Genomic DNA, 26286 nt, shown 5'->3' with positions numbered 1-26286 from the left:
CCGGGTGTCGGTGGCGCGGCGTCCGGGAATGCGCCGCTGATCCTAAACAAGTTTGCCAGCCATGCTTTTCTCATGGCTCCCGCACAATGGCCCGTTTTCTGCCCACCTGCCGGTTATGCTTAATTAGGCGAGGAGTTGATTAATTTGAGGTAATTGACAGCTAATTACAGGCCTGAGGGCTCATTAACTTGACGTCCTGTCTGAGGGAATCAGCTGGAGGGGGTCAGGTGATGTGCAGCCCCCCCTCTGGTGCGCACTTGCCGCCCACTCACCTGGGCAGCCCAGGGTGGGGACAAGTGAGGCTGCCCTGTGGGAGATGGGATGCTGGGGGCCATGGCCACAGAGCTTCGGGAGGACAGACACCCCCAGAGGGGTTGCAGCATGAGGGATGCTGCAGGGCCGGAGGGTTCCCCGTGGTGATAAAGCAGGAGGAGAGGAGTTTGGAGGTTGGTGATGGGCTGGGGGCTTGAAGACAAGAAGTCAAGCATGCAGGTAGGAGGGGGGAGGGATGTGCGTGGGATGAAGGCTCCCAAGGCTGCAGCTCCCTGTGGGCTGGACCAGCAGCCCCCCACCAGGCCCATGGCCCCAGCAGGGTGTCTGGGTTGATAGAGGGATGCCACAGGTCCATCACTTCAACAGGAGTCCAGAGCAGCTGCCGGCAGGCTGCAAGCACTCACACTTGCTGTACTGCAAGGCATCATTAGTCACTTCATGTTTACATCAGACAATACAACTACTGATTGAAAAAAGGGAATCTTTTTTCAATAAGACTTTTCTCAGTTGCTCTTTACTGCATGCAAACCACAGGACAGCAGGAGAGTTGTTTACCTAACATCTTATTGATCTCCCTCAGTGGAGAATTCAGGCATGTCCTCTGGATTTACAAATGTATCCTTATCTCACCTTTGTAGAACTGGTGGGATCACTGCATAGAGAGAAGCTAAATGACATAACCAACACTGAAAAACTAAGCTGGATCCAGCTTTTTGAGCTCTACCCCCTGGGCCTTGACCATAAAACAATCTTCACCATTTTCTTCCAACACAAGGCAGGTTACGTGAAGATGACTGCCAGAGGTCTGGCCTTATGGCTAGTCTTCTCCTGGGGGACTGGCAGCTCAGAGGTCTGGGATGTTCCTGGCAATGCTGAGGAGAGGGGCAGAGGATGCCTTTTTAAAAGGCTGCCATCTAATTATGTCAGAGAGAATGTGGCTGGAGAAATGTACTTGAAAGGTCACAAAGGTTTGTAATGGCTTCTTGTTGCTGTGGGAGAGCTCACCACCCTTAGACTCCATTTCATCTTCAGGAAGTCTTGCCCCAGACGTGATGGATGTAATGCCTGATTAGTAAGCTGGGATCAGGGATTCAGTGGTAAGCCAGTATAGAAAGTGGCTGAGAGGAGGAATGAGAAGTAAGCCATGCTGGTGAGCAGAATGACTACAGGACACAGTAATAGCTGGACTGTCTGAGCAGACACAGGCTTCATAGCAAGGTACTTTGCACTGCTATGGGCAGTGAAGGCTTGGATAACAGAAATCAAATGAATGGGATCTCCTGGCAGAATTGCAGATAACTCTTCTTCTGTGAGCATATGGAAGTCTGGTGAAGAATCTAAAAAATCATCATAAATCACAGTTTGACCTTACCACTGGGGCTCTTTAGCCAGAGGAAGCTGCATTGCAACTGAAGACTTCTCAGACACCTCCCTTCACCCACTGGCATCATTCCTCTGCCTTATTTTGGCCTTACTTCTGCCTCTGGCTCCTCTGAAAGTGCTATGCCATCCTCACATTCTTGGTGTGACCAGAAAGGATGAAAAATATGGGTGTCTCACCTTCATATTGCTGACAGTGGCTTCTAGAAATGTGTCTAAACAACTTGCTTTGATACCCTGTTATTACATTCTACAGCTAACTTGTACACTGCCCTTTATCCCTTTGAAATGTACTGATGTTTCATCTTCTAAGCTCTCTTGTTTAAATTTCATGGAGTTGGGTAAAGCTGACTGGTCTCTATAGCAATCATTATTTAATACCCTTCTCCCATTTGTTGTTCCTTCTTTCTACCCTAAACACACCCAGGCTGGGTGATGATTCATGGTATGGAGGCCAAATGGACCCATGTGACAAATAAATTTTGCTCACTTGCTTAGAACCTCTCCTGTGTCTGTCTCTTTCAGGAGAAGGTGTCCATAGTTTAAGTTGCATTTGAGAGGAGAACACCCCAACAACTTTTATAGTGGCATTTATCATTTAGAACCTGGGAGAAGAATTATTTGGAGGAGCCCAGACAGGTAGTTTCCTCTTTTTCTCTCTAAATCCATTGTTGAAATTGGCTAAACCTTGGCCATTTCTCATCTTGACTATTACGCGGCTGTTGCCTTCTAGTGTAAATACAAAGACTGTACGTTGGTGCAATAATATTAAGCATTAGGCATAGCACTGGGTTACCTCCTCATGAATTTCTTCCTCTTTCCTGTGTTGACAGAGATTTCATCAACAGTGATGAAAGAATCTCATAAACAGGGATACATTTAACCATATACATTTTCCATGAGCTTGCATAATGTTATCATCAGCTCACAGATGGAGTACTAGGACCCAGGTAGATTGAGTGGTTGCCCCCATTTAACAGGATGTCTGAGGCAGATCCAGATAGGAAAAGTGCATTCTGCATGTTTTAACTTACTGAACCTTTAGAGCTCCCTCTTGCTATAGAAAGCCTCACCCACCAAACACCAGACTGTGATGCTGAGTTCCTTTCAGAAGAAGGAATGTTTCATAGGGTCCATGACTCTTCTGAGGTCTGAGCTTTAAGAAAACTTCCTGTTTGATACTGAATATTTGCCTAAATTCCCAAGAATATATCTGGGAGCCAGAAGTCCTACTCACCATCCCTGGAAGTTTTCCAAAAGCATGTAGATGTGGTGCTTAGGGATATGGTGGTAGACCTGTCAGAGTTACCTTAATGGTTGAATTCATTCTTAGAGTCTTTTCCAATGTCCATGATTCTTGGTAACTGAGTCAAGAGCTCCTTCTGTCTGTAAGGAAATTTCTGAGTCCTGTCTTAGGGGGTTAGTTCTAGTAGCAGGAAATTTTACACAGCTGTAAAGCTCTGAGTAAGCAACAAACAGATATGATCTTTGAGGGAGTGATAAATAGCCTCACTAGGATTGCCATGCTGATGTAAGAATCAGGATAGCACAGAATCATTTCTTTGAGAGGTATTTCCTCAGAGAAATCCACCCTATAACAGTATATTTTGACTTAGGCTGATATCACTTCAGCCAGGGACACTGGTTATTGGTATATGTTCATGTCAAGCTATTGGTATTTAAATACAGGTCTCTTGGACATCCAGAATTCCATTAAATTTAGGCATACTCCTTTCTTTACTAAGTCTGTGCATGCTGGAGAAAAAAAAAATGGAAAAGTGTGTAATACCAGTAGTATGTTTTACAGCAGTAAAAGTGCAAGTAATCCCTACACAAACCACACATAAGCTTTCTAAGTAAGTTAGCAGAATGGAAATTATTGCTGTGATCAATGACAGGGTAACTGGTTTGGATTTAATTTACTTTTTATCTCAGAAGTTTTGGCTTTGGAATCCTCTTGTTCTTGGGAATCCAAAAAAGAGGAGGAGGTCTCAGCAAATTGTTTGTCCAAGGGAGGCAAGACTACCATTTTGGGAAGCAATCTGGACTTCCAGCAGGTTGGAGTGTTTTAGAAAGATGATTACCTAAGCAGTGGCAAGGGTCCTGTTGCTGACACCTGGGCCAGCACAAGATGCTGCATCAGCCATTGTGTGAAGCCGTCACTTGTGTCACTGGATGAGAACTGTGCTCAGATGGCAACATGGCTTGTTCTTCCTTTGATACCCTTTCCGTTGCTCTCCTCTTTGGACATAGCTCAGGCCATTTCAGGAGGAAGAGTGCTAGATCTAAACCACTAAGATTTTCTTGACTACATCTGTTCTTGTTCGATTTGGCAGATACAAGCGGTTGTTCAGCACTAACATCCCTGCACAACATGTCCAGCCACAAAGGCCTACCTCACAACTGCCTTTGCAGCTGAAGCTGTGTCTGAACCTGTCCAGACCACCATCTATAATCAGTGACTTCTAAAAGAGCTACCTGCTGATTCTCCAATGTCTCCATTTAATTTGGGTATCTCTGCAGCATGAGATAATACAACAGCCTGAGAGGACTACTCTGAGCCTGAGGAGTGGGAATGGCTGGTGGAAGAGCTTCTTAGGCCTGAGTTTTCTGAAATGTTTCCAGTTCTTTTTCTTACCTAAGATTTTTTTCTGCAACATATGGAGGGAGAGGTTTAAAAATAAGCTCTTTCTATTGAGTCTGGCTCCAGAAACAATTTTTTTTCCACATACACGGAGCCTGTGTGAAGTAGCTCAAGGTTATGATGCCAACAACAGAAGCTTGATGAAATGTTGCTTTAAAATCCATGTCATAACTACTATGTATATGCCCGTGTTTGTACATCTCTATACTGGCACCTACTCTGCAAGGCTGGGTGACAACTCTCCCAAAGCAATTAGAAGGCTGAATTTTAGGTCAAGATCCTGCTAAACAGCTTCAAAACTTAACAAATATCCATAGGCCTTGGTTACACCAAGCAGGTCAACCTCCCAGTTCTGAAGTTCAAGGAAAGTTATTTTTCTGGTGCTGCCTATGTAAGTAACATAGCTCCCAGTCACCAGAAAACCAGCTTGTATTTTAAACTTAAATGAGACCTCGGGATCAAAATTCTACAGTTCCAACCCAAATGCAGTACATGATGCACAGGTTTCTGATTCATATGCTTAACCTCATGTGCCTGCGAAGCTGGTTAGCAGAAGAGTGTACGCAGGTGCACAGACTTTTTATATAATTTCAAACATCTTTCACCTTAAAGAGCTGTTAAGTAACTCTTCTCTATCAGTATCTGGGTTTCAGAAGAGAAGCTGCCTCATCGATTGCCTTGCTCAGGAGTAGGAGGGTTACTGTAATTATCTTGTTTGCCAGAAAAAAAAGAACATTTATCTCATTTTAGGTTAGCAGAAGAAATAGCAATTGTGAAATTTATCATTAGCTCAAGTGTATTTTTATTTTGCTGATGAATAAGTGTTGAATGACCGACCTCTGTGCTAGTATTGCTCCTGTTGTTTCCGTAGGAATTTTATATTAAATTTTCCATTAAATGCTGGAATTTTTCAAGACATTTGACTGACCCAAATAAGAACAAACCACCTTATGTGTCCTGCATTTTAACATTTTGAGGTGAGAGAACCAGAAGCCATCAGTTTCCATGCTCTAGAAAATAAAGAATATTTTTGAACATTTAGCTTATGTTACACTATGTTCATGCAAAGCAGTGCTGATCTGTTGCAAACTTGTTTGAATTAAACTGAAGAGTCCCAAGGAGGATTTTATATCTAATTTGTTTGAAGATGCTGCAAGGCAGTGTGAATCACAAGAATGAAAGAGAAGGAAACCTTTCTGTTATTAGATCAGCAAGTCTCCAGGAATATTACTCTCCTGGAGTGCCCCACAGCTGTTGGTCACCTTGAAAAGAGTAAGACACCAAGTGAATTCCTCCTTCCTAGAATCCATCTCTTTGTACATCCAAGTAAGGACCGGAAGTCTGGAGTGAAGAGGGCACTTTGGCAAATGTGGGACTGGCATGGGGGTATTGGATGAAGGGCTGTCCAACAGCACAAGTCAGGCACAAGCAGCAAAAGGTATGCCCCTGCACTGTCTTCTGACTAAGGCACTGACAGAACCTCCTGCAGAGCTGGAGAAGTGACTCTGAGGGAAGAAGTACAGGGACAGCTGATTCTGAGCATCTATCCATACCTTCTCCCACCTAAAGGTGTTTTGAAGTTGTGTAAGTGCTAGACATTAGAAGACATCAGATACTCAGACCTTGAAAGTACAGACTCTGTTTACTTGGTATAGCTCCAAGCTGGGATTTATAACCAGTGTGGTAGGACAGCTTCTCAGAATTTATAGGGGCTGACTATTTAGGCACTATTTTGATGACCAATCTTCAGTCCAATGCTGAGCCAAGATTAATTTACTGCTCTGATAATACAGTGTTCTTTTTGTTAGCTTCCCTCAATAATACTTATAGCTTACATATGTATCCAAATATGTATGTAGCTTATTTGGATGCTGTTTTTATTTCATCTTAGTTTAAGACTTTTATGAACATTATAATAAAATCATGTACAAATGCCCTCCTGATACTTCTTCAGTAGGCAATAACAATTGACCAGAATGGATATTACCAGGCAAAAAGCCTGACTGGATTCGCTTAAGAAGTCAATGATTTCCACACGTTTGTTTCACTGACAGCACATTTGGCTCATCAGCTATGTAAAACCCTGCCTGTACACTCAAGTTTTCAGGACAAAAGAGACATGTATCCACTTGCTGCAAGGAAAATGACGAATGTTACTTTTTTGTCATGGACAATAATTTTGTTAAGTTACAAAAACTGGGAAGCTGCCTAAATAAAAGCAATTGTGCTATTGATCATTAAAACAAGACAAAAAGAAGCAAATTTGTAGTTCCCAGGAATAGCTATTCCTGTAAAATAATAGAATTTATTCCAGTAAAATAATAGAATTTTTAAAAAGGGGAAAAAATTACTAACCACCTAGAGATAAGAAAACAAGCATAGGTACTAGGGATTTCTAAAGAACAAATTGTGCCGGAGAAACCTGATTGCTTTTTAAAATAGAATTACAAAATTAGTGGATGATGGGAACATGATGGATTTGATACATTTGGATTTTAGTAAAGATTTGATACATAAATCCTACTCAAAATTAATGCAAATGGGTTTGGCTACACCACTAGATGGACTGAAAAATTGGCTGGAGACCCACAAATAAAGGATAATGATGCATTAAAAGGTATTGTGTTAGATGGAGAGATCTCCCTCCCAGAGATCAGCAGTCAGCTCTGTCCTATTTAACACCTCTTGACATGACACCTTCTACCTGAAAATCAGGAAATTTTGTTAAGAGAGTGAAATATGGAAGGACATGAGGGATAGACCAGCTGAAAATAAAATGGCATCCCTGTAAAAATACAAGTATTGTCCAACCCACAGTATATAGTCATGAGGAGGTCCCTAGAAAACATCAGATGAGAATAACTGCAGCAGGAACCAATGAGATAGGAATTAGCTGTGTGTTTCAGTAATAGAGCTGCAATTCACCCCAGTATGGAAAGACCAGAAGGCTTTTGGAGTATCTTCATTCCACATATGCCTTCAGTGAGGTCCCAGGCAAGTTTTGATGGTGTAGCTGGGAGGGCAGCTCCTGGAATCTCTCTTACTGCATGCTGGAGACAAAACCGCTGTAAGAGATTTTTCTCCCCAGAAACAACCAGTGTGGACAGAGTGAGGTCAGCCTGATTTGGGAGGAAGCCTTTAAACAGATCCTTGTTCATTTTTTAGAAATTGTAAAACCATGAAAGGAAATGGCTATAAAGCAAATTAAATGCATTAATAGCAGACATAAATCCCCATTTTCCTAATGTTTTCCCATTCTCTATCACTCACTCTGTCCATTTGCAATTCCAGCTATTAATCATCTAATCTTAGCATCCATCCACAGGTGTACGTGAGTGTCCCAATGACTTTTGAACCTGTAGGCCAATTCCAGAGAACTTTCAGGTAGGTAGTACTTTTCTGTACATTTTATTACATTAATTGGCTAAGAAAGAAATCCAATGACTGCCCTCACTGAAGTGTGAGCGTTACCTCCTGTAAGGCATCAGAGAATGCACACATGATGCAGTCTTGAGAGACACGTCCACAAGGAAAACCACACTTCCTTGGCTGGTGCCACTGCTCATGAAACTTCTGCTTTTCTCTGACCTCCTTCTTGCTGAAAACCACCACCTCTTCCTATTTGCTTCCCTCATGTTTCGATTTTTTCACTATTTCTCTTCTTATACTGCATTTATAACAGTCTGCCTCCTCCCCTCCTTTGCATTTGCTCCAGCCTCCTGCCCATGCCTTGCTGTCTTTCAAAATGTACTTCTTTACCTATCTTGGTCTCCTGTCCTCTAAGTTCCTATTTCTAAGTCCTTGATTCTTCTCACTTACCTGTATTTTTCTTTCAGTCTTCCATATCACTTTATTTCCACAGTTTTCTCCCACCAAAAAAACCTTGCTAATACTATTTTGATACTTGTTAGTAAAACTCCTGTAAACCTTACCCAGATGCATACACAAATGGGGTACACTAATATTTATTGCAGCAAATTCCTCCCTCTCCAAAGTATTGAAATGAATAACAGAAATGATCTCTCTTTTGCTAGAGAAAACAGTTTTAAGCTCCCTAGAGAACTGCAGTGATCATTTTAATAATGTTCTGTGTTAAAGCAGGATCAGACTCACAGATCATCAGAGCAATAGTAAGATTTTCAACATGGCAAAATTAGGAAAATTACATTTTTCCTATCCTGGTCTGTTGGCAAACATTTGGACTGAGCAAGTGTAGAATTACATGAAATCTGCAATGTAGCACTTACACCCTCTGCGCATAAATGTAAAAGGCTCGGCAAGGTCAGAATGTTCTACATCAGTGAAGATGTTACAATTATTAGTAGGATCTCTGTAATGCTCAAAGCTTTCTCCTAAATGTATGTGCACACTGTGCACAGTGCAGCTAACAGCACTGTGAGAAACCTTCATTTTTAGTGTTCTAGTTTTAAATTCTCAAATCTTTAACACTACATAAAGTCACTTAAAAATTAAATTCATATAATAGTTCTTACAGGTCTTTAAAATGGAGATTAAAGTGTCTGGTATTGCACTGTAATTTATTGTTATTTAAATTTCTTATGCCTTTTGGTTGCTTAGGCATTTGCATTTCTATTTATTTCCTTACTTTAAAACCCACATCTATTTAATGAAACAACAAAGCAGATGGGAAGTAGTGGAAGGGCCACTCGACTGTGGCTAAGAAGTTACAGGCTTTGAACTGTGCTTGATAACCTCTAACAAGCCTCTTTACATCTTGATGTCTCCTTTTCTCCTTCCACTCTTTTACTGTTTCATCTGCTTACAACCACGTGAGGACAGAGACCTTCACTGTGTGTTCCCATGATGCACAGCACAATAGTTTTGATATTTGGTGAGGTCACCATGAATTAAATGACTTTGGTAGTGCACTTGATAACTCAAACTGCTGAAGAGATGTCCTCCAAACACCACTCCAGCCCATGGGCCAGGTACCGTACAACTAGTGAGTGTTACATGAATGCCAGGAGAGCTCAGTGAAGGCCACAAGAAGCCATTGCATCCTTTCCCTCCATCTGCATATTTTCACCTGTCTTCACATTGTTCTTGAGTACTGCTAGTCTGTATGATGGATGTTTATCAGAATGGCATCCTCACAAGGACACAAAACCAACACTTTTTTTATGCTCAGATGATCCTTACCTGCATTTGGAGGTCAGAAATTTGACATGCTATTATCAATACAGCAAGATGGTAGGCCAGTCAAATAGAGGTGTAACAAGCAGGGACACCAATACTTCCTTGGGCAAAGAAATAAATTGGCAAAACCAGCAGTGTGTCTTTTCTCCTGGTGTCTGCTAGTAAGGCCAATCTCTTGAGGAAGGCCTGACATGGGAAGTGTCACCAACCCTTACACAGGGAGGCCACTCAACTCCTGAGCTCCCAGAGCACAAAAATGGAGGTGGGTGTGATGGTCATTAGTTTTCTGCCAGTGATTTGTGACTCCTCCTTAGAGCAAGACTGAAGGGTCTGGAAGACAAGTGGCCACACAGTGTAACAGGCAGTAGTTTCTCCTTTTCAGAAATTGTTCTGCTGTGGCACTGGAAAGCAGTGCAGATGTGGGTTTCACTGAGCCTCAGCTCAGGTAGAGTTTGTGTTCAGACATTTCTCTCTGCCTCTTTCTATTCGTGAGGCAGCATAAAAGCTGCCAGCTCACTCAGGTAAGGCAGGAGCAATAAAGATTTTCTCCTTTCCTCTCTGGGTTTTAGTAAGAGGATTATACATCTCCTCCTTCTAGAATAAACCTCTTTGCAGAGAAGATACTTCTCAAGCCCTCTTTGGAGATCAGGCTCCTAAGATCAAGACTCCTAAGATTCAAGCCATCACAGCAGCCAGTGGGAAATGAACCCCAGTTAAAAGGGAAAGGCTTTTACAGCTCTGAAGGAGTGCAGGGCTTGGACATACTGTACATGCTGCCATGGCAAAAGGATCCTTGTTTGGTTCACAGCTATTGGAGACAGAAAAAATAAGGAGGCACAAGCACAGGGCAGAGTTCATCTCCATCCAAGATGACAGGAGACTGTTGCTGGAGACTTGGGAGGACACAAACCCTCCTGCTGACACAGGTTCACCACCAGGGACAAATAACCCAAGAAACTAGAGAGGGAATCTCTTGCAACTTTAACCCTTGATAAAGTATGTCTGAAAACAGTACCCAAGCATGCATGAGTGCATGCAATGAGTATGCTGTTAAAAGAGAGGAAGCAAATTAAAAGCTTTAAGACATGGTTATATGTTTTACTACATTTAGCCCAAAGATACAAAGGACCTTTAGAATGATCGTAACATCCAAATCAGACTTAATCACTAATACATTCCCCTAACTTTGGAAACATCAACCAGCAATTAACTTGTACAAGTTACTCTGTTTACAAAACAGCTACATATATTTTTAAATGAAAGTCTGTGTGACAAGTTAATAAAACTACTTACTTCCACTGAGCCTCCTCAGCACACACTAGTCTTCCCTTCTGCTGAGGCCATCTCAGCTGCTGTGACACGACAGACCTGCTCTGGCTCCTGCTTTGTCTTCTGTCTCTCTCTACTCCCTCTGTAGTAGGTCACTCTGCTGTCACTCTCTTTACTCTTACTGTAGTTTCAGGCTAATGGCACAAAAGTACACATTTTGGTTTTAGCATTTTCTGTGGCTCCTTTGGTCATCATCTTCACCTACCTTAACCTTTGTGCATCATTTCAATGTTGCCTAACTGCCTTTTGGAGCAGAACAATCATCCTGGTATGTATGTACATCTTGCTTTTCACCTCAGACCATAAGCATCCCATCATCAACATAGAGAGGGATAGTCTGATTCATCTCCATGTCACCTCATCTTTCCAGCTTTCTTCTTCCTGGCCATGCAAAGAGCTGTGATGATCACAACAATTCACAGGAAGTTTATTTCTTGATGGCACCTGGAGGTCCTGGCAATTCCTAGCTCTCTCTTTGCTATCCACTTTCCAGGGGCAGAAGCTGACACATTGTCCTCTATGTGAAGAGTCACTGGGGAGAAGGGATTGCTGGAGCTTGATGTGCTGCTACTGCAGCACTATGTTCTTTCCATCTCTGTGTTGACCATTTTACTGGTTCTTCTGCACCTTTGGATGGCTGATGGATGCATCATATGTAACCTGCTTTCTGCTTGTACACACAGTGTTTGCCTGGCTTGCCCAGCGAGATGGTTGGGTTTTGGAAGCACCAGGTGCAGCTGTTGGGACTGCTGGTTGGAGAAACATTTGCCTCCTGAGCCCGTTAATTAGCACAGTAACGGTAACTGTGCTCCATTAGCCAACCCATGTGGTCAAGTCCCCTCTCCGTCCACCAACCTTGCCCTTAATGAGAGCTGGAAGGGGGACACTCACAAAACACTGCCTCAGAATAATATTCGGCTTTGTCCACGCCGGTAACGAGAGCTGACAGGATCACTACGTCCATTTCTCTTCTAATTAGCACACTTCCAGCTCGGCCTGAGCCAGCAGCCAGAGAAAAGCGATCGGACAACCGTACCGAATCACAAACACAAAGAGGCCCATTCCCTGTAATTAGGTGAGACAATCCCTCAGTCTTTTCTCGGCTGGAGCTTGCCGGTAAGACTCTCGCTGTTTTGGTAAGTCCCAGCAACACAAGTTACACGTCTCCCCAGGACACTAATAAGCCCCTAATTGTCTTCCGCTTCACACGGCTCGTACCATAGGTCTGACTTGGGGGAATTCTTCTAACAAGCGGCAGCCAGCACTCCCTGCGCCACAGACGGACAGGGAGCCGCCTCTCGGGCACCGGCAGGAGAAGGGGAACAGGGAGAAACAGCCAGAAAAGCAATCCAGGCACTGGGGCTCAGCTATGTAGCATGGGGCCGGTGGCTGGGCATCAGCCACATGCTGCTAGGAACATGGGCCTTCTCCATCCTTTCTCCATCTCCACTGTCCACCTGCATGGTGGAAACCTGAGTTCAGCTCTCTAAACTCCAGTCTTATCCTCTGTCATGTCCAGCGGTACACAGGTACTTGCGCTTCCATGCAGAAATGCACCATCAAAACCAAACATCTGACTGCAAAGATTTGGCTCGAGTCTCTGCTAAGGCTTGCTGGGGGCTGCCCTTAGAGAAGTGCTGCACCTGGCATGTGCTTTTCTCCAGCGAGGCCCTGCCATGGGTCGGCCCCAGAGTTCGGGCTGGGAAGGAGCATGTGTGTAAACAAGACCACTGCAGTTCTCGTGTAAGGGAACACGTGCTGGGTCTCACAGGACAGGTTTCCTAAGATTCTCACAAAATTATTAAAAACATGAGTTGTGAGGTGGGTAGGAGACTGCAGCTCAAGCTCTCTTATCAAAACAAGGCAAAGAAAGACACATAGTCCCTCTAATTTCCAACCTGACACTTTCTGCATAAACCATCAACCAAATATTTTTCAGCAAAACATTTTCCCTAATTTTTGAATACAAGCTCATATTGAGCAAAATATCACAGCTGATCCTGTTAAGGATACTCGTGGCCTGCAGATCCATTTGACTCCTGTGCAGCTGATTACAAACTGATCCCTTCGGCAAATCAGGGCTCACCTTGATTCCTCCCACAATGGGCCTCAACAGAAGCAATTTCTCCCGTTTTTACAAGTGCTATTTGGCTTCAGTGCTCAAAGCAGGGGGAAAATCCTGAGACAGGATGACAAACTGATCCATGCAGTATACAAGAGAAAGAAAGGTGCCATTGCTTTCCCTGAAAGGTAATTTGGGATAATCAATATACATACATATCTATATATTTATATAAAAATAAATTAAAATTAGCTATAACTAACAAGTTACTTTAATACAGAGAGAGGAAAACAAACTGAAGGCCACAGAACCAGGCAGCCAGAGCATCTGTGCCCACTTGGGTCGCTCTGCTGGTCTCTTGTCCCTCATTCTCATAGCTGGTGAGTTCTCTTCCTGCCTTTTCATAAGCAGCCTGCCGCATTTAGGCCTATCGTAGTAAGTGGAAGATAGCAAATGGCAAATTTCTGCTGCTTCAAAATTAGCTTAAAATTCTGTGATTATGAAGAAAATGGTGCCTGGTATTTTTGAAAGGGAAATCCTCCCTCGCATGTAAGTGTCTACAAGCACAAAATTTAATTACCCTATATTATTATGCCTACTCACCAGCTATGGGCCACAGAGCCAGCCTTTCAAGTGATACAGAACCAAGGCAAGTACTTTGTCCTCACAGAGATCTGGTCAATAAATAAGGTGCAAGGTCATTCTTATTACCCATTTTTTCTACTAGCAATTAAGTAAGGGCTTTCAAGCTCAGCCCTCTTCCTCTTTTCTGTTCCTTACTGAGGTGTCTATAACAGAGACAGGCAGGGAGCATTCGGGCTTCACTGGTCACTGATCTGTACTATAGGAATCAGCAGGCAGGGCAGAGGTCAACCACACAAACCCAACAAGAAAACGCCTATTCTGTATACTCATCAGCTGCCTGGAGTCAGTCATCCTCCTCAAAGAGACACAATGGAAAAGGTCAAGTCTAAAAACTGACAGTTTCAGTGGATGATGAAGTCAAAATGTGGAGGGATCCTGCCATGCTGAAAATCTAGCACAATCTCTAAATAAAACTGGCATTGTTGCACATACTCTATGCTGAATGTGGATTACACTCTATAGCAACTGGATCAGTCTGGATCTCTGGCTACTTAACCTTTTACCTGTCTTTCTGTGGACTTTATGATTGGCCACAATTATTTGAATTCAGGATATTGCATTTCACATTCACATTTCCTGAAAGAAACTCAAAACAGCGATGTAAAGATTGGCTTGCAGAAATAATGTGTTCCAAGAATCATAGCATTATGTAAAACCAAAAGGATCCAGTCTTCTTCATTTCCTTATCCCCGATTTTCATTGTCTCTCTTTTTAGATTTTTTTTTCTCTTTTCTTGCCTTCTAAAAATATCGAGGTGCATCTCTTATCAGGGCAATGCATATTTGGCATCACACATGCAATACCCTCTGGATGTATCTGGCACCCTGGATGATGCATATGCTGGGATGTGCACATAGGAGTGGACGTGGGTTTTGGTATTCTGTGGTGGGAAGGTTTTGCTATAGTGATAACAGAAATGTGTTTACAACATTTGCATCTGTTCTTCTAATTGTTTTTATCTGCTCAGAGTTGTTGCTCCATGGAAAGTTTCTGTCCAACTATAAAATTTTGGGCTGAAGATACAGAGACAACCTTCTAGAAAATTGTCTTTCAATGAATTATCATCTTCTACTAAGGATTATTTAATGACTTCTTCAAAAGTGTCAGTACAGACTGGCATATGAAGATGGGGGTACAACACTAAGAAGTGAGGATTATTTTCATGCTGTATCAAGTTTGCATGCAGTTTTCAGATAGTTCACTCAAAGATGTGACACATTTCCCTACTACAAGTATCCTTGTTGCTTGAGGTTCTTACTTAGGAGAAACTCAAATGTGAGGATGCTTGAAGTGCTTCTCTTGAGATTGTATCTCTGGTGTTTTTGAATGACTGCTGGTTCTAGGGGAGTGTATGCATTACTGTGGACTTTCTGCAACAGTAATTTGCAAGTTGTCTTTTTCTTTTGATTGCATATATCTAAAAATTTCTATTAGTTTAGAAGTACTACAGAAATGTTTATGAGAAGTTACTGAACTTGTGGGAGGCCAGGAATCCAGGATTTCAGATGATGTGACCAAGATGAAATTTACCTTTTTCACATACTGCATAGGCTGATGATGGAATTGCCAGGTGTCCATTCATCAGCATGGAATGGTTGGCATCACTGTCATTGTGACTTGGAAAAATTGTTGTTTGCTCAGGCTGGCATAGAAGACAGACAACTGAACATTGTGAACACAAGGAAGGTGAACATAACCATGGAACAAAAACCATAGTAGAAGCTGAAAAATCATGAGTAGTGCACAGACAGTAAAGAAGAAAAAATTCAAACAACTGTTCCTTACAATAAAAGAAATGAAAGGTTCAAAATGGAATTATCAGGTAAGCAGATTTAAATCAACTTCCCTCTCTAACTTTTTTTTTTATTATTATTTTTAACCTTTCTTTGTATAACTGAATTATGGAACTCACTGTCCTGGGGCATTTTTCAGGTCAGAAAAACACACAAATTGGGACTAAAAAAAATTTATGGAGGGTAGGGTCTACTGTGGACCAGATTCAAATAAAACAGATTGCTAGATGCTATGTAAGTTACCCTAACACAAAATCACTGTGTAAGCCTTTTGTTTATATCCTTCCCTATCCTTCTACAACTATTTATAAGCAAAGAGAAGACTACAGATAAGACGGGCTTGTGATTTGACTTGTGATAGTACCTAACATTTTTACATAACATAAAAATCAGTAAAACCAGAATAAGGTTCAAACACTACCTCCAAGATGGATTAGTCAGTTTTCACTAATCTGTCATTTCTAGGTGTCTTGTTGAGGGAAATATGAAGCAAAGTTGAGAACTGTGAGTTACAAGACTGTTACAAAATTGTAATTTTGTAATGGCAAAACTCTGAGTTAAATGCAATAACGTTATTCAATTGCCAGCGCACATAGACTTTTATTTTGATAATAATTAACAAAACAAACAAAAATTTCTTCTCAGTTGGATTAGATAGCAAAGCATTTGATAGTCCAAGACTGAAATGAATGGCCTTTATAACTGAATGTACGTAACACTGGCATTTAAAAGGAACCAAATAAATATTGAGTTTACTTCCAAGAAACTCATAGTAACATCTAATACACCAATGAAAACACTTTATAAAACAGCGCATCAGCTTGATTAATATTACCAAATCTTGATTTTTTTACACTCTTCATTCCCATCAGTAACAAAAAGTCACTCGGATTTTCCTGTATAGATAACTGCATGGATGTCAGGAAGGATAGCATTGAAAGAAAAAATAGAGTTCAAAAGGGTATGAAAACCCTTAGCAGCATTTGGATATTGACAAATATTTATTTACTGATGGGAATGGAACATCCACAGGCCAAACCCTGAGGTGGTGGCATGCAGATAAACGAAGAAGAGCCTGAAGAATAATATTGCCTAAGTGGCCAAGCAAAAGCTTTAGCATCTCAGAGGGCTATTTTGGAAACCCAGGCAAACCTCTGAGGTTTTCATTTGCATTTTATTAAACCCAAAAGCAATAACAGACAGAAAAAAATTCTCTGGCTAACACACAAAAATACATATAAATATTGCCAATAAAAAAATAACATCACTGACTCATCTCTACAGATGGTAAGTACAAAACCAAAAAATACCACAATTCTGAAGCATATGTTAATGGCTGCCTTGTAGAAGGTAAGTACTGTGTATGATAAAAGGAGATTTTTCTTCTTTTTTTTTTTTTTTTTTTTTTTTTTAACATATATATTTTACTAAAAACTACCTAGAGTTCAAAATTCTGCAGATATCAGAAAATACACATACACTTCCAGGACAGGCTTTCATATATTTTCCTATATCCTCCTTTCAGATCTCAATTCCTTAATGTGTTGGACCAAGAAACCTCTATAAAATGCACAAACTCACCCTGGTGGTGCAGATGAAGTATCCCATTTTGTCACATACGTGTACATATATTACATATATAGTATACAAACTTAAATTTGCATTTCAAATGTATAATTCAATGCTTAAAGCTGCATCAACATCAGTTTGCACCATCGGGTTTTTTTCTGTTCCTGAACTACCACTTTCAGCTTCTCTTCTCATTCATCTGTCTTAATTCTTTCTCAAGGGACGGAGTTCCTGTTAAGCTCAGTCCTGCATAAACTGTGAAGGACACAAATAACTCTGTTAAGTTTTAAATCAGGCTCCTGATATTCCTAAATTTGTGCAGGGTCTTTTTCAGGATATGGGGTTTAACTACTTAGTTAACAGGAGCTGTCCAAAACAAGCCTAATTCTGGCTGGCAATAACCAAAGCCACAGACTGCAAACCAAAGGGTCACCAACAATTTAGTAAAAATTGTCAGAAGTCTATTTGATTAAAAAAATCTCCCCCTCCTTATTGCACATGCACCCAAAAAGAGTCTCCTCTCTCTGCAAAGCCAGAAAAATGCAGTGCTGTAAGGAGAGCCTGTTACATGTACTATTTCCAAATAATTTCTCCTCTCATATGTGACTACAGCCTGAGAAATGACAAGTTTTGAAAAGCCTGCAAGGTAAAAATAACATTTCTAAATAGAAAACCCCCTATGCTCTTCATCTAATGTTTCAACATTATGTGGTACCCTAAAAAAAAACATACTTACTAATGCTTAAAATGTTGTTTTCTAGGAAAAGGAAAGAGGATGGAATGAAAAACATTATTCTCTTGCATAAAACAAAAAGTCTGAACATGCTCTATACTTCTTCCAAGGGCTGAATATGTAGAAGTGTATGAACAGAAGAAAAAGGCATTAAACTGTAAGAACAGTGTGCTGAAGCTGAAAGGGAGCAGCTCACAGAATTTTCTCTTAAAAATTCTGGTTTTGTAGGAGAAGAAAATTTGGAAGTGTTGGTTTATAAGCAATTAAAAATACCACAAAACATTATTTCTAGAAATGTTGAGATCCTGTATAGGCAGACCATCCTCACAATGTGGCTGACAACCCTGTTGCCACTTCTTGGAGTGATAACTGAAAACATTACCATCTTTCAACTTTATAACTCTTTCCAGTTTCTAGCTCTGCAAAGAAGCAAAGAATTGCAGAGGGCTGACAAAGCTGTTTCTTTGTGTACTGGCCAAAGCTTCTGTGAGGACATCTTCCTTGAGGACACAGTAACATGCCTTACTCCCTGTGGTCTGTTAGTTTCAATTTCACTTAGAGAACCACTTAGCAGTGAAATGAAGCTCCTGGCATACCAAAGGTCTGGAGGTCTTCCTCAGAGTACCAGACGTGCTTCTCTGAAGGCAGTGAGCAGCTGGAATCTAATGCAGAGACTGCACTTGGCTTCTACACTAAAAGCACATGCCCCTGCTGAACTGGCGCTCTTGGTCAATCCACACCCCAAACTGTGCTCAAATCCTTCAGCACAGGAGTTGCACACAGGAAATCAATGCATCTAAGACAAAAGACACACAAAAGGGTCGAGGCCTCGTGATGGACACTGGCCACTGTCAGATCTGCAGTGTACCTCAAACAGGCTGCCCCTGAGAGCAGCTGAATAAGGACACTGACTTCACTTTGAACTGCTGGTTGAAACAGGTAACTGTGTCACAGCATGTCAGGGTCACGTCCTCCTGTTGGACATCCTATGGTCAGATGAAGTCTGAATTCCAATGCAACCAACTGCAGTCCTTGTGACCTGTGCATATCGTACGTTTTCTCCCATAAAGAGATGAGCTGTGGAAGCAAAAGGAGATGTTTGCTTCTGAAGGTCTAGAGCAAGAGCTTTGTTCTTCTTAGATGTTCTGGGCTTCATCTGGATCCGCAGTACATAAAATGACCTGGTTGGGGTATTTTCATCCAAACGCTAGATGCAGCTACTTTTTGGGTTTCTCTAGGATGTTCAGGAATTTCCCTCGAGTCATTTCTCTAGCTGCAATCACAACGGAGGAAAAAGAAATCAGTATTTTTTTAAAAAGCCAAGAAACTCAAACAATTGTATAATTTGTATAACTGTATAACATAATTTAACCATAGGAAAAGAAATTCCTTTAGATTTGTGCTTGTACCAAAACTAAGAATTATTTTTTATCTATTAAAGTGGAAAGTAAATAAAACTGCATTTCAGCTTGAATTCCTGACATCCTACAAATGCAGGCAGGGTCTGGAATCTTCTAAACTCAGCAGTAATTCCCACAGGCTGTCTCATTACATACAATCTATGCTTTCTATTCCTATTGCATTATGCTCTTGCAGCACCTCCTTTTCTCTGTACTATCTGTCTCTGAATGGTGAAATCCAAATCTCCATCACTCTATCTCAGCACAATTGCTCCTGTATGTTATAATCTGTCAGAGATTCTGGAATTCTTTTTTTCTCCGTTTCAAGATTATTGGTCCCTGGATGATGTGGTCTTCAACAGAAATTAGGCAGCATTTTCTCTCTCGCAGCAGTGTCAGTCCCTGGATGCTGTAATATAATGGGGTTTATATTCCTTCAATGCAGTTCATCTATGGATAGGGTAATTAAGTAAAGTTTATAGAGCTTTGCTCTTCTCTTTCTCTCTGCATTGTCAGTCCTTTGATGTTTAATACGGCAAGGCAAGGCTTATATGTCTCTCTCTCACTCTTGGTACCATCAATCTCTGGTAGCTGTACTACAGCAGGGTTTACACAGCCACTTTTCTGCATGAGACATTTCTGACTTGAGAATCCATAAGCTCACAAGCTGGCAGAGCAGCCCTAATACTATTTGTGCCTTGCAATAACAATACAATGCATCAAAGACACCACCATTAGCAACTGAGGCTTGGAGAAAGACAATCTTCCCAATGGTGCCCCTCCAATTCCTTTGAATAAAGGTGTAAGCTTTGTGCTGGACTGGCAGGCATCAAAACATGGAGGGTTTTATTCACAGGAATGCTGAAAGCATGCATGTTTCCCACACCTAGCCTCCAAGACAGTCTAGAAGGAGATAGGAATTAATTTTCTGTTTTATCCATTCAATTCCTGACTTCCTACTGAGACAAACATCAGAAATCAAAATTAGCATAAAAACTGGAGATGGGTTTGTTGTTGATGTTGAGTTTTCTTTTGACATTATTGATTATCTGTCAGAACAGGACTAAAATATAATAAAAATGTTCAGCTTACAATACTCAGTGTGCACTCAGATAAAGACATTTTGTTATTGTTTACATAAAAGTCAGAATTTGTGTCTTTTAAAGCCTCTTCTTTAAATTATTACATTCTAATTTGTTTACACAAAATTTTATCATGAGGTGTAAAATTGCAAAACAATTAATTGTATGTAAAAGTATGTAACCTGTTACATACTGATACTTGTAGGCTGCAAAGTCCATTGTCCTGAGTGGAACATGCTTCAGACTGGCTGCAGGTTCAAGCAGATCACTGCACTATTTGCCTCATGCCTCCAGCTGTGAGTTATATCACCTGGGATCCTGCTTCTGATTCACAGCATGAATTATCACAAAAGTACTCATTTGTACCTCTACCTCCCCAGCCCCAAGATAACTTGTATGTTTTAACTGCTGCTGAAGTGACACAGGGATAGAGGGTACTGCAGAAGAACAGAGTGAATTGCTATTTTGCCAGGAACTAAGTTGTTATGCACAAAGAACATGACTAAATAAAGCTGAAAGATTTTTAAAATTTCAGCTTGGAATAGATTCTTAGCACTGAGTTCTTTGACACCTCCCTGCCTTGCTGCCACAATAGTGCATGGTTTTAAAACACTCTTAACTGAGAGAAGCACAAAGCTGAACTGTAGTTGATAAAGTGGAAAGTTTTCCAGAGTGCAAGTCCCATACAGGAGATATACGAATGCATGTCAATTCTGTTCCCCCAAAGAGGGCTGCACCCTATAAATCAGGCAGAGCATAGACTCCTTCTGTGCGCCGAGTGAAATTACTGTGGGTTGGAGGTTGCTCCAGAGCACGTGCCTGCCTGTTCACTTGTCATCGGAGATGTTAACATTTCTGATTAATTCACAGACCTCTCATTTTATTCTTCATTCCTTTATCCTTGCTATCCTGTTCTGCTGCAGCTTAAAGATTCTTACCGACCTGCTACAATAATCACCACCCGCTCCCCCCCCAACCTGGTGAAATTGTTTAGTGATGCCAACCGCGCTTTTAATTTGCAAGACATCAGACACAGAGGTAATTTATACCAACATCTGTTCATTTCTGACTTCTGAAACAAACTCGCACATGCTGCTACAAAATCCCATTAGGAGCAGGAGACAGCCTTCTGCTATTCTGTATTCCTCGTCTCCTCACAGACTCAGGCTTGCACCAGGGCTTTATCTTTAAAGATATGATGCCAAACTGAGAAAGAAAAAGGATCTTATATCTTTGTATATGTATGAAAATGGCCGGGAAGAAACATCCTCATTTGACAGAAAAATCACAGCCAAACTGAGGGCAAGTTTCCACAACATTAACAATCTTGTCTCCCCTGCTTCAGCTGCTTCCCTTATCTGCCCAAGAACCACAGTTCAGTGTATTCCTGGTAAACACAGGCCAAATTTGTATTACATGGTACTGTGTTCAAACATCTTGGCTATTCCTTCACCTTTGTTTCTCTTTAATCTGCACTGCAGTATGATTTGATGGATTTTGCACAGTAAAAGGCTCTAATATTAAACTGACTTCTCTGCTCAGTATTGCTGCTGAGAAATGCATTCTTAATAATAGGAATATCATTTCCACTGGGGTCTTATGGAGCTTGTTGGAGTGAGGGAAGAGCTCGTGAATGAAGAAACCATCACCCACATTCCAAATACGATTGAAGGCTAAGAGAGATGGTAAAACCAGCTTTAAGCAACTACCCAAGGGACCAGCAGAAGCCATTTGAATAGTAGACAGAGGTAGATTTTTTTAATTAAAAGGTTGGACAAAACTATAGTGAAAACCTCAGGGATTTTTTCTTTACAATGGTTGTTTAAACCATGGACTTCAAGGGAAGAGAAGGTTTGAGCACAGGTTTCATTGTACCAGCAAACACACACTACAGAGGCTGCGCAGCACGAAACAGAAACATGAATCTGCATGACAAGTCACAATTTACAACCTTGCCTATGCTGTGCATCTACTACAATAGAAAAATCAACAATGGATACCATCGCAATAGCTTGGGTACAAATTAACCTCACCTACTAGGGAGGAGGAAGACACTGAACTCCACAGAAAAAAACACTTTAAGATGATATCAGCACTGCTTGCACTGGAAGTAGTGCTTGAATAAACCCTTTCAGATAAATGTATTGAAAAATGGTATCAGGCTATTATAATTAACAGAGAATGCTGTACTGTAGGAATTAAGTTTGCTGCCTGGCAAGATCTGACAAGCAGATCTCAAGAACAGGTACTGGGTAGGAAAGGCTGGGGCTGAAAAGAGGAGGAGACATTTCTACTCAATAGGGGAGCAGAATAAGGTTTAATATAATCTCCTCTTTAGAACTTCAATCCCTCAATCCCACATTTAGCCTTGCTGCCTCAGGCTCCGTTTTTACTACAATTGTCCCCAAGCTGCCTCTCTGCAGTAAATTTTGTAGTTGCTGGTTGAAAAGATTCAGTAGTACAGATTGATTTCCTACAAGTGAGGAGATGAGGGATTACCAAAAGCAGTCCTGGTTAACAAGATTGGGTGCAGAATCTCCTGCTAGAGCAGCCCACTCTGCCAGTGCTTTGCATCCTTTCACTATGACATATGGGTTTCATTACACAAAGATTTTCCTGATTTTAACTTGGAGGCGATTACATTGGAAACTCAGAGCTATCTTTACATCTGTAGCAATTTAAAGGTTAAGTAACTTTTAATCAAATGACAAAGACTCATAATGTTTTTTCCTCGATTGAAAATGAAAACTGCTGTTCCGGATATTCCTTCCAGTGACAATTTAATTAGAAAAAACCACTGCACTGGAGATTGGGGTCCAGCCTGATTGCTCCCCATAAAAAGCCTTCTCACACATACGGCAGCACAGGACACACTGTGTCATAAGGTCTAGATAGCCAGGAAATAATGGAAGGATTTACTGCTTTAAAATCAGCAAGGAAAACAGTGATTTATACTTACATAAGCAACTTTCATCCAGGAGAATCCCTTAGCAACACACATACGTGCACACTTTTTAAACACAATATACACTTAAATATATCCACGACACACTTGGGGATAAGATATATGTGACAAACTGTATTTATCACACATTCATCATGAACATTATATCTTCACTGCTTACTACTTCTAGGCTTATCTAAAAATCTCAAAACAAAGCTTGCAAGTATCTTCAAATTATAGATACTTTAATACAAAGTCACTTGCTTGAGAAGCACTTCTTAGCTTCTCTCCCAGATGTACAACTTACGGGAAAAATTTGACTGTGATCCTTCTCTGACCTGAAAATATAGCTTTGCCGAAATCTAAAGGTCTTGCTACTAATAAAACCCAGAAATACAATTAATGTTTTTAGCTCTGAAATGTCTTGCAGTGTCACATTTTGAATGCCACATTCTTGCCTACAAAAAGGTTATCTTAGGCACTGTTATACTTTGTTAGCTTATCAGTTATTCCTCCCATTCAGTTATATTTATGGTAACTAAAGAACTTGTTTTTCAGCATGGAAGGATTCTTTTAAAGTACTAATCATGCACTCTCAAACTACAGCTGTGTCCTTGGACTACACAGAAAACAAAACTGGAAAGGTTTATTTCTGAAGCACTGTCAATGGAAATTGCCATTTTAGGGCAAAGAATATGAATTACAGAAAGACAGCAGAACACTTCTCTGGTTTTTAACCTTTTATCACAAGTCTGTTGCATCAGGAATGATTTCTTATGTGCTAAGATACAATGTTAGGATAAGAAGACACAATGATTCTTTTTCTTAGTTGGCAGGGCATAAAAAAGGCCTGGAGGAATTTGCCTGTGAGCAACTGTGGGAGTGACTGAATTTATGAAAGCCAATTGCAAAGTCACATCTTTTAGTTGGGCTCAACTTATATTGCATGCAGACAAAAAATAAAAAAATAAGTCAGGGGATGAGGGTTGAAGGCAAAAACATAATTTAAAATCAGCAAAAATATTTAAGATTGACAATATTACTGAACAGCCCTCAAAGAAAAAAGAGGCATATGACAGACAAGACCAGGAGAATATTATAACCCAGACAACATAATCTGAACTTCTGTCAGAGAAAGAGAAACTGGGCCATGCAGATCTATCTCAAACCAGACCCCCAAAATCCTATCAATACCTGGCACCAGCTCACTCCTCTTTCTTCACAGAAAGAGCTCCAATTACTCTGCTATCTGCTGTGTACTTCCTAATATAAGTGTCAAATGAGCTGCTACTTGATGACTGTTGGCCTTTGACGAATACTTACCAGTGAATGCTACCCCATGCCCAATTTCAGCGAGAGCTGAACAACCATCTCAGGAGAGCAGTGGCTAGTGAAAACAAGGTCAGTCACCTTCACTGGAGGCACAACTGGCACATGCAGAGACTCCAAGCTGTACCTCAGGAACAGTTACACTGACACTGAAGACTACTGCAATCACCTAACACTCATGAAACACATTCCTCAGGTAAGATGACAGCATCAGCATAAACCTCCAGGTGGAATACGCTTGCATTACCATGGCATCTCTCACTAATCAATATCAAAGCACTTGCAGAGTTTATCAAGCTTTACAACATTCTTGAAACATACAGTGGTTTAATTCCCACCTTACAGATGGGGTTACAGCCTCAGTACAGACTGTTGTGCTTTCATCCCAGCCAGCAACCAAGCCCCATGCAGCCATTCACTCACTCCCTCACCAGCAGAACTGGGGAGAGAATCAGAACGGTAAAAGCTGGGAAACTTGTGGGTTGACATAAAGACAGTTTAACAGAGAAAGCAAAGCAAAACAAGGAATTGATTCACTGCTCCCCATGGGCAGGCAGGTGTTCGGCCATCTCCAGGAGAGCAGGGTCCCATCACACATAATGGTGACTTGGGAAGACAAACACCATCACTCTGAACATCCTCCCCTCCTCCTTTTTCCTCTGACTTTCTACACTGAGCATGATGTCACAGGGTCTGGAATATCCCTTTGGTCAGTTTGAGTCACCTGTCCCAGCTGTGTCTCCTCCCAGCATATACCTCGTGCCAGTGTGGCAGTACAGAAAGCAGAAAAAGGCCTTGGCTCTGTGTAAGCCCTGCTCAGCAATAACAAAAACATCCCTGTTATCAACCTGTGTTCAGCACAAATCCAAAACACAGCCCCATACCAGCCACTGTGAAGAAAATTAACTCTACCCCAGCCAAAACCAGCACAAGATGTATGCTAAAGGAGTCAGCAACTGTGCTAGAATTCAGGCTCTGAAAGATGAGCTCTGTCAAGTCTTGCTGCAGCATTTTTAAATAATAACACCCCCTTGGTACAAAACATCACCATCCTTCCCTTGGTGAATGAGACAGCAGAATGTGCACTTTATGTCAGCTGTACTTTACCGTCTGGCATGGCTTGTTTTGAAATGCCAGAGAAGGTGAAAGCTTGCACAAAGCCAGGCTGTGAGTTGGAGCAGGTGAGGCACAAGGACTGCTCCTCCCAGTGTGCTATAAGAACAGTCCTCTCTGATAGAGAAGTGGTAAATAGCTGAGACTGATAAAGTTTTAAACCACTGAAACAGTTTAGTGAGTGTCTTAAGGCTAGAGCCTTAAGAATTGTAATCAAATACCTAACGCTTTCCTGAATTATGAAATCCTTACGTGACCTCTTTCCACCTTGGTTTCTCCACACATAGTAGTCATGGTTTATCTTATGCCTGTAAGAGATCTCAGAGATCATTCAGGATTATCCAGCAGTGATAGCAGATCTGCTTCAGATTAATAAATCCTCAAAAATGTTATTGTTGCTATCAATAAATAATAAAATTATATCTGCTCTAAGAAAAATTAGATTCCTTCTCTGCAGAATAGTTTACCTTGTTCTCCTAACCAGATTTCCCTACCTTGCAAGGAGGTTACCATTCTGTTTGCATTCCGTTGCAAACTGTGATGTTCACAGAGCTTCGAATGCCAAAACTCCCAACAGTATTCATTCACGTACAGATGGGCAAAGTCAGTCAATGAAAAGGCTCAAAGCAAGGTGCAAAGACGACCCTGCCAATGACTAGGGAGCTGCTAAACTTATATCCCAGGCCACAGATATTAGGATGTGCAGGTATTTTGCCCTGAGTGACCCCCATATTACAGTAAACTCTTACAGTACCTCCCAATTCTAGTAGCTGCCTGCAGCCAATATCCCGTAGGGCCAAAGATCTGATCCCTTTGACCCCCAAAGCAGGGAA

At 41.3% G+C, this 26286-nt stretch overlaps 1 long non-coding RNA gene across 6 annotated transcripts in view; it reads left to right on the top strand.

Annotated features, from left to right (window-relative positions):
• The window catches only part of LOC108448512, a 51855-nt gene that overhangs the window by 15869 nt on the left and 9700 nt on the right, over positions 1-26286 (top strand). For 4 of the 6 annotated variants that reach the window (XR_001864402.1, XR_001864401.1, XR_001864404.1 and 1 more), the window contains 3 exons: positions 7623-7681; positions 15132-15312; positions 17614-18387. This is a non-coding gene — a long non-coding RNA (uncharacterized LOC108448512). Of the gene's footprint in view, positions 1-2178; positions 2293-7622; positions 7682-15131; positions 15313-17613; positions 18388-26286 lie in introns of those variants that run through there. The other 2 variants (XR_001864400.1, XR_001864403.1) reach the window with 2 other exon arrangements.

The sequence above is a fragment of the Corvus brachyrhynchos genome, unplaced genomic scaffold, assembly GCF_000691975.1.
Source record: "Corvus brachyrhynchos isolate BGI_N302 unplaced genomic scaffold, ASM69197v1 scaffold115, whole genome shotgun sequence".
Taxonomy (NCBI): domain Eukaryota; kingdom Metazoa; phylum Chordata; class Aves; order Passeriformes; family Corvidae; genus Corvus; species Corvus brachyrhynchos.
Note: the sequence above shows the minus strand (reverse complement) of the source record. Positions and strands in the feature narration are given on the sequence as shown.